This window comes from Puma concolor, chromosome C2 (assembly GCF_028749965.1).
Source record: "Puma concolor isolate L17-30 chromosome C2, mPumCon1.1.hap2, whole genome shotgun sequence".
Classification (NCBI taxonomy): domain Eukaryota; kingdom Metazoa; phylum Chordata; class Mammalia; order Carnivora; family Felidae; genus Puma; species Puma concolor.
In genome coordinates, this window is record NC_141675.1 from 112,841,757 (window position 1) to 112,856,964 (window position 15,208).

Consider the following 15,208-nt stretch of genomic DNA (forward strand, 5'->3'; position numbering starts at 1 on the left):
AATGTCCTTTGTATATGTCTGTGTCCTAATTTTCTCAGATACAAGTCATAAAGACACAAATCATATTGGATGAGAGCCTATTCTGATCACCTAATTTAACTTAATTACCTCTTTAATCATGTTATCTCCAAATACAGTCACGTTATGAGATACTAAGAGTTGGAATTTCAACATATAAATTTTGGAAGGACACAATACAGCCCATAATACTACATATGGACTCTGTGCCTTGTCCTCTTTTTGCATATCGAAGTCTCTTAGCTGGGTGCATACTGAATACTGTTCGTAAAAATAGTTCAACTGTTACTCCTGAGAAAATTTGCATGAATATGATACACATAGGGACTTTTGTAGATGATACTGATAGCGGAATGTGTGTGTTTATAGAAGTATCTATGAAGGAGAAAGGTGGATATAAAAAGGAATACAAGGGGCAAAGATAAACTTTGTTCTTCCCTTATCCTCAGCCCTGATCAAGTGTTCTTGAGCCCATAATAAGAGAGTTTTTTAGGCAAACACTCATAAGACTAAGACAAATTCATCTTTTTCATTTACGCTATGAAGATAAAATGCAACATTTTCTTAGAGAAATAGTGTTTCTTCTTCATAGCTTCCCCCGACACCTGATCTGACCACTCTGTCACAGATCACAGGACAGCTTTGGTGTTTTGGGGCTTAGTATAGCCCCAGCAGCAAATTGCCATCCATCACTCTGATGGAGAAAGGGAACAGAATGAAGAGGCAATATTGAAGCTGCTGGATGAGGAGACCACAATGGAAGAAAATGGAAACCATCTGAAATTGCAGGCAGCCTATAAGAGGATGGAATTGAAGTCATTCTTTCCAAAGATGCTAACATCTACTAAGAAACATGGAATGCTTGGAATTTATGTAAAAGAAACATCATCTATACCCCCAACTGGTGAAGCGATGACCATTTGGGTCACATTTGTTAACAATTGCTTGCTTCAACCATTTTTTTCTCCTTTTTTTTCACACTGAATTTTAGGTAAAAGATCTGTCACTTCCAAATTCTGTGGAGCTACAAGCAAATAGTGCCTTTGGAGAATTCAACTTACCCTCTCATTCAGTGTTTTCTTTCAGTCATTTATTACATGTGAATAAATTGAAATCTTAGTATATGGTAGACTGCTTCCTCGTTTTCAAAAATTATAGATAGTTTTAATGTTAATAGCTTCCTTTAGAAGGGGGACAGATATTTAGGTATTTGAGATGTTCTAGAAACGATTCGCAAATTAATTAGTATCAAAGAAAAAGTCTAAGTTATTTCATTTCTAGTCATTGAAAATCAGCAGGAAATATGTATAAGCCGTAACATTTATCCTGACATCTGAACTATCAACTAAACAACAGCAGATCAAGCTTCAAACATAGGATTCCAAGCTGGACTTCATGGTAGACAATCACCTTATGGTGTAGCAGATGCCTTTTTAGGCTATACACAGGTATTAAACCTCAAAGATGGACAATTTCATGAAGGAAATCTGGGGGGGGGGGAGAAATTTTACTAAATCCCTATGTTAAATAGCCTAGAATGCCCTCAAATGAATATCAGATGAAGAATATCTTTTCTCCCACTTTCTTTTGTGTTCACTTGACACCAATAGAAAGTAAATCAAAGTAGCTAAATTAAATATAGACAAAGCTTGATGTAAGGTTTCATGTATTACAAATGCATTGAGTAGTATAATTTGAGAAACATTATGAGGGAAGGTATTTTCTATAAACAGTAGTGGGTGTCTGTTATTGGAGATGTCAATGAAAATCCCATTTTTCTAAGTAAGAAGAAAAAATGGGGAGCCAGTTCCTTCATATTTTATTCAAAAGAAAAGATGTGAAAGGAATTGACTGAATATACATAATCTGACTATAAAGTCCATCTGAAAAAAAGATTCAGATGTTTCTCAAGACATGAGTTTTTAAAGTAAGTGACTTCAGAAGTCAAAATATGAATTAGGGAGTTAGTTGTAAGAACTTTCCAAAATTGAATATATGACCAAGGACTTAGGATGTTTTAAAATTTGACAGCTAATTTGTATTAAAGTATGTTATGGATGCCAGACCCAAATAAGTAGAATAGATTTTAATGTTTCTTTTGAGTGAGATTCAGCACATTGGACAGGGAGACCAGTACTGTCTAGAAAGCTTTTATTTATATAATCAACTCTTTATTATGGAATAATAACTGGAGATATTGAACCATTAGGGTAGATTAAAGAATCATAGGAAAGAAAGTTATCTTGGTTAAAAGAAGTTTTTATTGGGAACAATAGAGTTTTGATTAGTGTATACTCAACTAACTGATGCTTTCTTAGACCATTATGGAGTACTATGAACACTAGAATTTTTCCAGGGTTGTTGTTGTTGTTTTTTTTTTTTTTAGTGTGGTTCTTTCCACATTCATTGTTCTGAGAATACTCAAATTCTATAATCTGTAATTTTGTGTCCTTCAATCATGGATATTTTCTTTGATAATTTATTCATTAAAATCTCTTTCTTTTAATTACTATTAGTTAGATGCTGATCCTATAATTTTTATATATTTTTTACTGCCATATTCCTCTTCTTTGCATTTTAATCCTACTTTCTGGGTGATCCTCATACCTTGTTTTTCTACATCTACATTTTACTTTCTTTTTTTAAGCATTAGCTGTTTGACTTTAATTTCTAAGAATTCTTTCTTGTTTTGATTTTCCTCTTTTTGTAACATGTTTTTATTTGAAGATTACAGCATCATCTTCACTATCTGAAGGTTTTAAGTATTTATTTGAATATCTATTTGCATTATCTCTATCGTCTCTGTTTCTTGTATTAGATTTGCTTGGTTTGCTTTGGCCTTTCTTTTCCTTATTGGAAACTTTCCTTGAATATGTGTTGATATTTGTTTTGTACAAGAGTGGAGGAGCGCCTGGGTGGCACAGTCGGTTAAGCGTCCTGCTTCAGCCAGGTCACGATCTCGCGGTCCGTGAGTTCGATCCCCGCGTCGGGCTCTGGGCTGATGACTCGGAGCCTGGAGCCTGTTTCCGATTCTGTGTCTCCCTCTCTCTCTGCCTCTCCCCCGTTCATGCTCTGTCTCTCTCTGTCCCAAAAATAAATAAAAACGTTGAAAAAAAAAATTAAAAAAAAAAAAAAAGAGTGTGGAACTGAAAGCTGACTGAAGTTCTGTGTGCATGGGTGTGACATGCCAAGTAGTGAGCCTCCTTTAGAACAACTGGATGAATTTCCGTTTCAGATGCAACAAACGTCGGTGTTTGTATATCAGGTTTCTAGCTCCTCTAACCTGTTGCTTAGGGGCTGTGAGCCTTACTGCTGATGTTCAGGAAGCAGGTTTGACAAAGAGGCTGGGGTCTCACTACTTAGTATTCACACTTACACTTAATGTCTTCATCCTCATTCTGTAATCTCATGCTTTCCCTCCTCTGTGCTTAGTGTTTCAGTCTCTGGAGCTTTGCTGACCCAGTTTCTCTGGAATAAATTCCTTCTTGTTCCTGGGATTGAAAAAGGGAGGCAGTCATCTGACGCTACAGGTTGGAGTTGTTATTAAGGGCCTAACAACTCCATATATAGGCTTTCAGACCCCAGGCTCCCAGTGAGTCTTGATTTTTGGCCTAAACATCATACTGTCTTTGCTCTTTGATTTTTATTTAAAAATGGTTACATACTGAGTCCTACTAATAGAACTTCCATATTTCACTGGTCCTATCACTAATGTGTCCTGTTCTCCACAAACTTCCACTCTCCTCAAACTTGTAGACCTGTCATCTCCTCATTTATCCTTAGTAGATGGCATCACTTTGGACCTCCAAGCCATCAAGTTTCCAATTCTTCTGACTTCATCGCATGAAAACTTTGTTCCTCCTTTCCCCATCTGGAAATACAGGGTCCTGGATTTCATCCTTTACTGCTTCCTCAGTACCCTCTTTTTATTATTTCTTCTTTTTCCTTTCACTTTTCTTTGCCCCATCTAATCAACGCTTTAACATGCTTTAAGCCTCTGTCTTGAGGGAAAACTAACTTTTCTTGAGGGAAAACTTTCTGAATTTCACATTTCCTTCCAATCACTAACTTACTTTTCTCTTTACCATCACAGAAAAGCTTCTTGAGTTTTCTACACTTGTTCTTTCCACTTCCTTACTTCTTATTTACACCGAAACCTATTGCAGTCTGATTTTATACTTATCACTCTATAGAAACTGTCCTCATTGAAATAAAAAAAAAATTAAAAATGGCTTTTCTGTAGCCTAATACAGTGGACATTAGCCCTTAAAGTATTTAACTATATTCAATTTTTAGCACTCTTGAATAATCCTATATTCTGGAAACACTTTTCCTTTGGTTTTCATGATAACCCAGTATCAGTCAGGATGTGTTACCTTATGCTACAATATAAAACATCCTTTATATTCATAGCAGATTGAGTTGGGTTCTGATCTGCCTTGTCTTACTCTTAGACACAAGCTGATAGAGCAGACATTATCTGGAACATGGCCAACTATTAAATCAAAGGGAAAGTGAGAGCATGATAAATTGGATACTAGCCCTTTTAGCCTCATTTAGAAATTAACATATGCCACATCTGTTCACATTCCTTTGGCCAAACGTGTTGTGTGATCTCAATTATCTCCAAGGAAGCAGAGAAGCGCAAACTTACTAAGTGCTTACTGGAAGTAATTTGGGAAAAGCACTGAAGAGAACCATTACCACCTTTTTCCATAAAACTGCCCTAAATATTTATATCTAGGCAAGCAGTATAAACCAAAATACACAATAGTTGGAAGTGTCATTTTAGCCATTTTACCAACTGAATGCATCAATCATGATTAAGTAATAGCCACATATATTAGGAATAAATATGTTTAGAATACCGCATAAATTGTAATGAAATCTAAATACATACCTCCATTTATTGTATTTCCACTAAGTACTTACTGTATGCTTGGCACAGTGACAAATGATGAAGAGTAAACAAAATATAATAGATATAGGGAAATACTGCATAAATCCCGTAATTCTTGGTTTTGTTCCTTATTCATCAATGAATTGCAAAAAGTGAACTTATAAAAAGTGAACCTGAAAATACAGTTATTGTTGCCCACAAGATAGAAATTTGAGCATTAGCTGGAAATGGGAAGCTCCAGCCGGCAAGAGCAGAGAGCATTCCAATTGTAAAAATTCTTTAAAGTTCCTGTTTAAAAAAAAAAAAATCACAAGATTTTTCAAGTGCTTCTTGAGAACATGCTGAGATGGAAAGAAAGTTAGATGAAAGATAGTGACTGGGAGCAGACAGTAACTCAGAAGTCTAGTTATAAAATACTTTTTAAGGTGGAAAAACCATGCTAGCACTTCCAAAATCAGGCCAAATTCATTTTAGCTTATGCAGTTGTTTCCTACTGAGTCAGTGCACTATAGAAGGCAGAGACATCCAACACTTCTGTAATAGGTCAAAGAAAAGAATGTGTGACTGGAGGAAAGAGCGTGAGGCTCTTATAGCAAGGAGGGCTGCTCCAAGATCACCGCATGGAGACCTTACAGGGTGACTGTTTTTTATCTCAACTGTAGGAAAAATGTTATGACTCAATTTACATGGTTAGGAATTCATTTAAACAGGTCTGTCTTCGGTTACTTTTTGGAGGTCCATGATTATTTTAGTTGGATCTTTAGGACTACAGGTGCCCTTCAACTGGAGGACATTTGAAAAAGTGAAACATTGGTATTTATTAAATAAAAAGGGTAACTTGAGTTGGAGGACACATATACCTCATGGGGCAAGTGCAACTGTTATCAAGATGCTGTGTGATTGTCATGTTAAACAATCAGCATTGTCCATCAACAGGCTCTCCAGTCTGCTTTACCTGGGATTCTCTTAAAGGCTCACATAGGTGTTCGATATAGAAACAGCTAGTCAGCTGGGTAAAATAAGGAGAGTTCTGGCTGACTTCCTTTACCAAAGCCAGTCTCTGATCTCACATCTGTCCTTTATGCAGGAATATCCCTGGCTCTGTTTTTGTATAGCTCTTCAGTAGACCATTAGAGTTGACTCAGGGGAACCAGAGGAAAGTGGCACATGTCCCACCTAGACCTACTTCTTTGGTTATTCAGTTGTTGGGGAAAGTGTAAAGGCATGATCTCCTGTTGAGACTTGGCTCATGATAAGTAGAAGAAAATATCCATATTAGGAGAGTAGTTGCAAAGTCCAAGTTAAATATGACACCCTTCCTCCCCTCAGGTTCCCATATGTGGATATGTGTGCTTAACAGAAGGACTAAAACATTTCTAGTTTCATTTGGCTTAATTTGGCACATGTGAACACAGTTTCTCTTCTTGGAGTGGTTGCTGCTCTCTGGCCAGGTTCCAATGATCTCACAGTAGAAATTTTCAACGTTAAATTTTATGTGTGTGAAATATTTTGGAGATTTAAAAATTTTTTTTATTTACTTTAAGAAAAAAATGACAACATGAAATAAAATACTAGCACTTCTATTAACAGCTTGAACTGAATCATACACATAATATAGTAATATAGATGATATCAAATTTAAGCAAATACAGCCACTATCACAGTTTGCCCCAGATACTTTTTTGTATATGCAAGATGGCATTTCTGTAAGAGTGGACATTTAAAATGTGACTGGCCTTGCATTCTGTCTACAAACTGAATATTCAAATGAAGTGAATAGCCCCAAAATGTATTTCCAGTTGTTCAAGTAAACCCATGTTTACCATAATTCAATTCAGTAAACACACAGTACATACCTCAAGGTGCGCAGCTCAGGGGTTAAAAAGACGGACAGCTACTACTAATTTTGCCACCTTAAGCAAGTTACTTCACCTTCTGTGTCTCATTTTCCTCTTCTGTAAATAAGGATAATGTAACTACCCAGAGTTTCGGTGAGGATTAAATGATTTAACATATGTAAAAAAGTGCTTACAGCAAGGCTTGGCACCTAGTTAAGGCTCCATAAATTGTGGTTATTGCTGCTATTGGCCTATTCCAAACATTGCCCTAGGTGCTGTAAGACAAAGATGAATGAACAATAGTCCTTACCTCCAAGGTGTAGAAATCTAAGAGGTATGTAGTGAATTATAATTCAACTCAGGCTGCTATAAGGGCTCGAACAGAGACACAAAGTATAGTTGACAGTATAGGAGAAGGTCAGGCTGATGACAAGGGCTACATTTGATTTGAATCTTAAATGATAGGTAAGATTCTGACAGGAGAAAAAGGGAATCATCAAACATTCTAGTCAGAGGATACAAACAGGATATAAACTTATAAAGATAGATAGAATGTAGCATATAGTATCAATGTAACTGACAATTGTTTCCTTTGCCTGGTGGCAACCATGGCTAATCTATTTCAAAATCCTTTCCTGCTGATCCTGATTTGCCGGAGAGTTCTTAACATAGGGCTCAAAAAACAGCTACTTTTGACCATTTTGGTTTGAGTAATGAAATCTGTTTGCCCCCTCAAATATATGATAGCTTAGTGGTAGGAGTGAGTGTAGTAGTAGATAAATTGGGAAAAGTAAAAAAATAAATAATAATGACTACCATATATTGAGTATTCATTATGTGCATTCATATGTGCAAATTGAATTCTCACAACAAATATGTAAGGTAGGTATTCTTTCTATTTTATATGTAAATAAACTGAGACAGAGGGTTAAGAACTATTTCCAAGTTCACTTAGCTAGAAAATGTTGCAGTTTGGGGTGCCTTGGTGGCTGTCATTTAAGTGACTGACTTCGGCTCAGGCCATGATCTCACAGTACATGGGTTCAACACCCACTTCGGGCTCTGTGCTGACAGCTTGGAGCCTGGAGCCTGCTTCAGATTCTGTGTCTCCCTCTCTCTCTCCCCTTCCCCTGCTCATGCTCTGTCTCTCTCTTGAAAATAAATAAACATTAAAAAAAAGAAAGAAAAAGAAAATGTTGGAGTTAGAGTTTGAAACCAGGGCTTTTAAAATTTTAAAGCTATATTCTTAATCACTTTACAATATTGGATCTCTTTAAATAACAAGGAATTAAGCCAGCCTTTAATTTCATGTTAAATTTTTTAAAAGTCTATTCTGCATGTAGAGGGAAGCTACTGAATGCTTCTGAACAGAAGAATATCTTGATTGCATTTGTGCTCTAGGAACAAAACTCTGGTGGCAGGATTAAAAATATTGGCAGTAAGGATATTGGAAATGGAATGATCAATTTATTGGGAGAAAAATGGGGATATGAATGGAAGGGAGGTAATAGAATCAAATTATAGCTTCAGAGTGAAAGTCCTAGGGCTTGGATGCATGGAAAGAGGGACATTTATGAAATTTCACATGTGGCAACTTGACGATTGATATGGGCAGGAAGGCAATAAATTAAGTTTGAGATATTGGTGGAATATAGAGAAGGGAATTTTCTGGCAGTTTGACTCTCTTTTTCTTTCTTTCATTCATTCATTCATTCATTCATTCATTCATTTGTATAAATAGGGTTTAACATGGTTGGTTTTTGTTCTTGTCAAAAAATAGTGGATACTGTGCTAATGAAACTCTAAATATCTTTAATCTACATCAAGAATAGGCACATTCCAGGGCTCCTGGGTGGGTCAGTTGGTTGAGCATCTGACTTCAGCTCAGGTCATGATCTCATGGTTTGTGAGTTTGAGCCCTGCTTCGGGCTTTGCGCTCACAGTCTGGAGCCTGCTTTGGATTCTCTACCTCCCTCTCTCTCTGCCCCTCCCTTGCTTTCACACTCTCTCTCAGAAATAAATAAACATTAAAAAGACTTAAAAAAATAACAAGCACATTCCTTAATAATATTAAACAATATGTGTGTGTGTGTGTGTGTGTGTGTTGTGTGTGTGTGAGAGAGAGAGAGAGAGAGAGAGAAGGAGAGGGAGAGAGAGAAGGAGAGAATAGAGTTGTAGGACCTAATTTAAAAGGGCTGTTTGATATTATCAGATAAATTCTCCAAATTTCTCATTAAATCACTTCTTTATAAGCAACAAGGTAGATTTATTATGTCGTTGTCATTCTTCCATGGTAGAGAGTCCTTGCCCAGTCAGAAATAAAATCAGTGCCAGGGCTCTCAGCAGTCTGACCTACTTAGCTAGAATTTTTATTGGGTTTGTAGCTGAATTCTGCTGAGAAGGTGTCGGAATGGTAGCTCCTGAGGCAGACAGACAGTAGAATGCTTAGTGTTGTTGGAAAGCCCAGTCAGTGCAGGTTCCTGAAGCTTGGTTCCTCTCTTTCTTTAACCATATTGGAATCCCTTGAATTCAGTAGAGCATGGCAAAGTGCGAAGGGTGTTTATGTTTTTATACCAACTTTAAACAGCAATTACAGTTTATATAATAATGATGCCCAGAAATTTACTGTTCTAAATAGTATTTCCATACAGCTGGTAGATAATGCATGGATTGTCCCATAGAAATTTACTCTAGTAAAGTAGTCAACACAGATGAGGAAACATTAAGGAGAGAGCAATCATATACTAAAACCAAAAGCAGTATATAGACATGGAGATATCATCAGATTGTGAGGAAACAACACCCACCAATTCTTATACTGAACTTCAGGTGTGGTCATTAATAAACTTAATTTTTATATTACAAATGCTGGAATTCCTAATAACTAAACATTTTTTTTATTAAAACAATTAAAATCGTTTATAATTCAGTGAGAATGAAAAGTAATTTGTCTTTCTTACAGACAGCTGTTAAGCAGCCAGTGGACCTTAGTGTAAATTACTTACAAAAAGTTGGTCATGTTCACAGAGACTTAGGGCTCCTGGTAAGGAACACGCTCACTGTTCTTAAGGAATTTAGAAAGTAAAAAGAGTCAAGGGAGATCTGTAATAACCATGAATGCTTTAAAAAAATTTTTTTAACGTTTATTCATTTTTGAGAGACAGAGTATGAGCCGGGAAGGGGTTAGAGAGAGAGGGAGACACAGAATCTGAAACAGGCTCCAGGCTCTGAGCTGTCAGCACAGAGCCTGACGCTGGGCTTGAACTCACGTACTGAGAGATCATGACCTCAGCCAGAGTTGGACGCTCAACCGAGTGAGCCACCCCAGCCAGAGTTGGACGCTCAACCGAGTGAGCCACCCCGGTGCCCCTGCATGCTTTTGTGTCGAACAGTAATTAAAGGGAGTTGGAGACCTAGAAGCAAATTGCTTATGTAGAGGTGATGCAAATATTTATTAGAAAAAAAAAAAATCTCCCCTGAAAACTTCAGGTCCTGATCTCCATGCTGAAAGGATTCAAGAAAGGAGTTTGTCATTCACCTCCTAAAGGAGCAAGGTTTCAAAATTGATTAGTGTTCTTAGTGCTATTGAATTTCCATATGATATCAGCATAACTTTAACTGAAGTATCATTAGTTTAGAAAACGGAAGCAAATTAATGACTAAAGATTGAGTAAAATGTGGTTGCCAATAACTTTATGAACATCTGTCTTCAGAAGCACATGATTATCGGTTCAAAATTGCAGGGAAAAAGTGACAAATAATCGGGGTCTTGGCTGTAATTTTCATATTTGGGTTGGGAGCCAGCTTCCTCGGAAATCGGCTTGGTAGTTCCCTCTCCTTCCATGTCCTTGGCTCAAGGAGCAGTTGCTTGTCTCTGGAGTCCAGCTGTGAAGAATTTAAGGGAGCCCTCTCCAGGAGTGCCAGCCCCAGGAATGTTCTCCATGCACACTTCTCCCAGAAGCTTAATGTGGCAAAGCTCACCACGGGACCATCTTTTTATTTAGACTCTCCACAAATGTAAAAATATTTAGCATGCTCTTTCCACCTTTGCTACTATTCATTTAGTCTTTGCCTCTGAAAAGTATTGCCAAGAGAAAAGTTTCCTGTGTTTATTTTATTTCTAGCATGACATCTTGCTTTGAAAACTTTGAGTATGTGTATAGGCTGAGAAAGAAAAAAAATTAGTTTCCACTTTTCATTAATACACAGTCTAAAGAGGAAATTCAAGATAAATAATGAAAGTCATAGCCTTATAAAATCTGTAGAGTATATATGCTCGCCTGATGATAGATACTTCATTGCACTTTCAAAGATACCCTGATGGCAAATAACCTTGGAGGGAACCTTGGTAAAACATTAAAAAGCAAAACAAACAAACAAACAAAACACTAAAACTGAAGTTTGACTTCTTTATTCAGAAATTGGAAAGATTTGTATGCATTTTTTTTTTAATTTTTTTTTTTTTTAAATTTTTATTTTCAACGTTTATTTATTTTTGGGACAGAGAGAGACAGAGCATGAACAGGGGAGGGGCAGAGAGAGAGGGAGACACAGAATCGGAAACAGGCTCCAGGCTCTGAGCCATCAGCCCAGAGCCCGACGCGGGGCTCGAACTCACGGACCGCGAGATCGTGACCTGGCTGAAGTCAGACGCTTAACCGACTGCGCCACCCAGGCGCCCCATGTATGCATTTTTTTTTTTTAATTGTTGTTGGGGTAGACGGGGAGTAGCAAGAAGTGTTAGGGGCTTTTTGTTTGTTTTTAATTTTGGTACCCAAGAGGTTATATTCAATCATAGATAACAAAAGAAAGAAATAGGTTCTGAGGTTGAATGCTCTTACAACGATGAAGGATCTGGATATCTTGATGTGGAGTAGAGGGATGATATTATCATGAGCGGACCTGTCCCTGGGGTTTGACATAGTAGGTATATCAGAAAGAGGCATTAGATAGAGAGAAATTTAAACTGGTCAGGAAAAGGCAATAAGAGGCCTTCCAGATACCACTCAGTTTGCCCCATGGTGACCAAGGAGCTCTACATAAAAGAAATGCTATGATCTCACTAATAGTAAAATCTACAGTTTTAGAAAACTAATGGATTTTAGTGAAAGAGAAATTCATAGCTGAAGAAAATGACAACGATGATAAGATACTGAAAAGTCAGTTTTTCTACAGCAGGTAGCATGGACTCTGTAATGAACTAAATACTGGGAAATTTAATTTGAATTTTCCAAACTGCGTGCCCAGGTATGTCTGACTGAAACATATTTTCGGAAAGCTATAAAGCAACCATATTTCTTGACGAGGACTGATAGTCTGCTTACACAAAGAACTTTTGTTATTATTTTTTAATCTGAAGGCTTCAAAGGATAATTATAGAATTCATTATCATATTACCATTTACCATTAGAATGAATTGGTGGTGGGAAAATGATTAATCTGAAAGTTCCATTGAGTCAAAAATTTCATGTTTTCTACTTTTAATCTAGGATCGCTGTGTTTTCTTTATTGTTTTAAAGTTAAAAGAAATTTAGTTATATTTATAATAGAATATGCCAATATTTACAGCATTTGATATTGTATTTCAAATAATGAAAATATTACCAAATTGTATTTGTTTTGAAAAATACTTGCAACAATAAAATTCCAAGACAGCAAAATGATTCTGCTCACTTTCTGGATATCAAATCTGTGACCATATGACCATACCGAAAGATTTTGTCAATACAATAAGGAAAAAGAACAAAACGTTGCCTCAGAGAACTGATTAATTTAAAGGAGTAATGCCTGGTATTATCACAGAGAACCTGAAAAAGTACAAGACATGTTTGCCAAAAGAGTGCAGACCTAGAGAGGATTGTGCGGGGCATGACACATGAAACCCCAATACCAGAAAGAAGATGTGGAGAAGGGGGTCCTGGATATAAACGCTAATTTTAGAAGGAGCAGGACAAGAACATTAAAGACAAGTATTGTCTACTTTGGAACTCTGTCTAGTTTGTGGTGTGCCTAGGTTAACATTACAGGAGCCAGAATAGACTGGATGTCCCAGCCTTCATTACCCCCATCATGGCTCCGTGAAGAGATTCAAAAGAAAGACAGTAATTCCTGCCCCTTTTTAGCTGCTGAAGTCATTCCCTGAGCCCTTAAAACTGTCAGACGTGGTGCTGAACCCTTACTTCTCAATTTCATCTATCTTCCCACTAGTCTCATTATTGTGAATGATATCTCCCACCTGACCACCCACCCTGTTTTTTTGTTTTTTGCTTTTTTTGTTTTTGTTTTTTTTTAGCAGAAGATACTGAGACTCTTGGTTTAATGACTTCAAGTTCAAACAAAAAATAATAGAACAACTGGGGTTTAAACCTCAAGCTATCTGACTGGGAGGTTCTTGCTGTGTCCCAGTGCCTTGAGACACAGGATCTATCAGAGAAATGTCTGGAGAACTTGATGCTGTTTGGTCTCCAGGCTCTGAGCACAGCCCAGAGCAGCAGACCTCTCTCTCTAGCTGGGGCAGGAATTGAAGGAAAATTCAATTCCTCTAGTCACTGGGACTTCAATTCCTCTAGTCAGTCACAGGCCCTTCTCTTCTGCTCTCTCTCATCAGACTCTAAGATGCAAATATCCTACTTCTGCTTCAAAAAGAGAAAATGGGAATTGGAAGGAGAACACAAGTCTTAAAGAGACAAGGGAATGAATGCCCATGGAAGTTTCTCCATTTCCTCAGCCTCTCACTCACTGCCTAGCTCCCATCATCAAAGAGCAGGTAAGGAAAATCAGGGTTTGGGTCTGCTTTGTTCCATATATCCCCAAGTCGTCTTGAAATTCATTGTCTCTTTCTCTAGCTATGACATAGCCCTTTAAAGACAGATTGCTTGTTCTTGGAATTTGGCAGGGAAGAAGGCAAGACTTCATAACCAGCTGAATTAATTATTATATCCTGTAAGGATGTCTACACTGCAGTTCTAATTGTGGTGATTGCTGCTTATAAAGTAAGGTGATTTTTTTAAAAAAATTTTTTAAGTCAAGCTCCTGAAAATCCTCAGGGCAAAGAAAGTTTATAAATGACAGTAATTGGAATGAAGCTACTTCTAAAACTTGTCTTAACACAGAAGGATTTTTCTTTTCCTAGAGCATCCAGTGCTTTACCCCAGATAGATAAGATAGTTAATCCTCTTTGCTCACTTATTACTCTCCTGCCCTGTCTATGAACACACTGACTAACCTTTCCCTGGGGCCTTGGCACAAACCGAGTAGAGGCGGTGATGTGGAAGGATAAAAATTACTCAGACACTTGACGAAAGTTTCTAGCAGTTGGCAATACTCAGTCTGACCTTTATGTTGGATTTTGCCATCATTTTAATCACTTTACCATCACTTGCAGGAGAAAATGTGTCTTTAAAAGTGCCCTATTTAGGGACAGCTTCAGAGCCAGGGCTAAGTGTACATTCTCATTATTTTACATGTTGTCAAAGTAACCAATACAGTGAAATGACAGCATTTTGAAGAAGATAGGTTTGTGCAAAGCTCTTCGTTAATGTAGGAAGGCATTATAATGCAATTATTTATATTTGTTATACAAATGTGTTCATCTTTTTTGGCATTTTTATGTATATGCAGTAATAAATAGAATATATGGGAGGTTATTGCATCCAAAATTTTACTTTTAATTCCCTATCACTATTGGTCAAAGCTCTTGTAAATTTCCGTTTTTTGCAAGAGTTTTCACCCAACAGTTTTTGGGGTATCTACTATAGTCTTCGTTTCTGTGTATTTGACTAATTATTTTACCATAGCTCCTTTGCAAAAGACTAATTCACACATAGCATGCGAAAGAATGTTCAGTATACTTATCAATGGAAAGTAAGCTTAACTTTTTTTCTGTATGATGTCTAACACCCCCAAGGATAAAGCATTTGATTTTATATTATTACTGTTGTCATCCATTTTGTTTACTTTTTCATTTTTATGTTTTACAAAATATCAACCCTACAGAAAAGTTGCAAAAAAAGGAACTTTCAATCAAACTTATTAATTAACTTTCAGCCACTTGGGAGGTAATTGTAGATACCATGAAAATCAGTCCAATACCTCACCATTTCTCTCCTAAAACAAGGACATCCTCCCATAAACTGCAATATAATTACCATAAGAAATTTTAACGTTGACATGAAGCTTTCATCTAATAAACACAGTTAGTATTCAAATTTCCTAAGTTACCCCAACAAAATTCTCTATAACTATTTGTATACCTCCTTCCAGGATTCAATGAAGAATCATGCATTGCATTTAGTTATCAAATTTCTTTATGCCTTTTTACTCTAAAATAGTCCCCAGCTGTTTTTTCTCTTATGGCATTAACACTTTTAAAGAGACCAGATCGTTGTTTTGTACAATATCCCTAAAATGACTATTTTCTCCTAAATAGATTCAGGTAGAATATATTTGGCAG

The 15,208-nt window shown here is 36.8% G+C and overlaps 1 long non-coding RNA gene across 1 annotated transcript in view; it reads left to right on the forward strand.

Moving 5' to 3' along the window:
- Window positions 1-15,208, forward strand: part of LOC147577494 (uncharacterized) — a 234,347-nt gene that overhangs the window by 147,935 nt on the left and 71,204 nt on the right. Inside the window, exon 2 of the long non-coding RNA XR_015240349.1 lies at window positions 13,364-13,522. This is a non-coding gene — a long non-coding RNA (uncharacterized LOC147577494). The remainder of the gene's footprint in view (window positions 1-13,363; window positions 13,523-15,208) is intronic.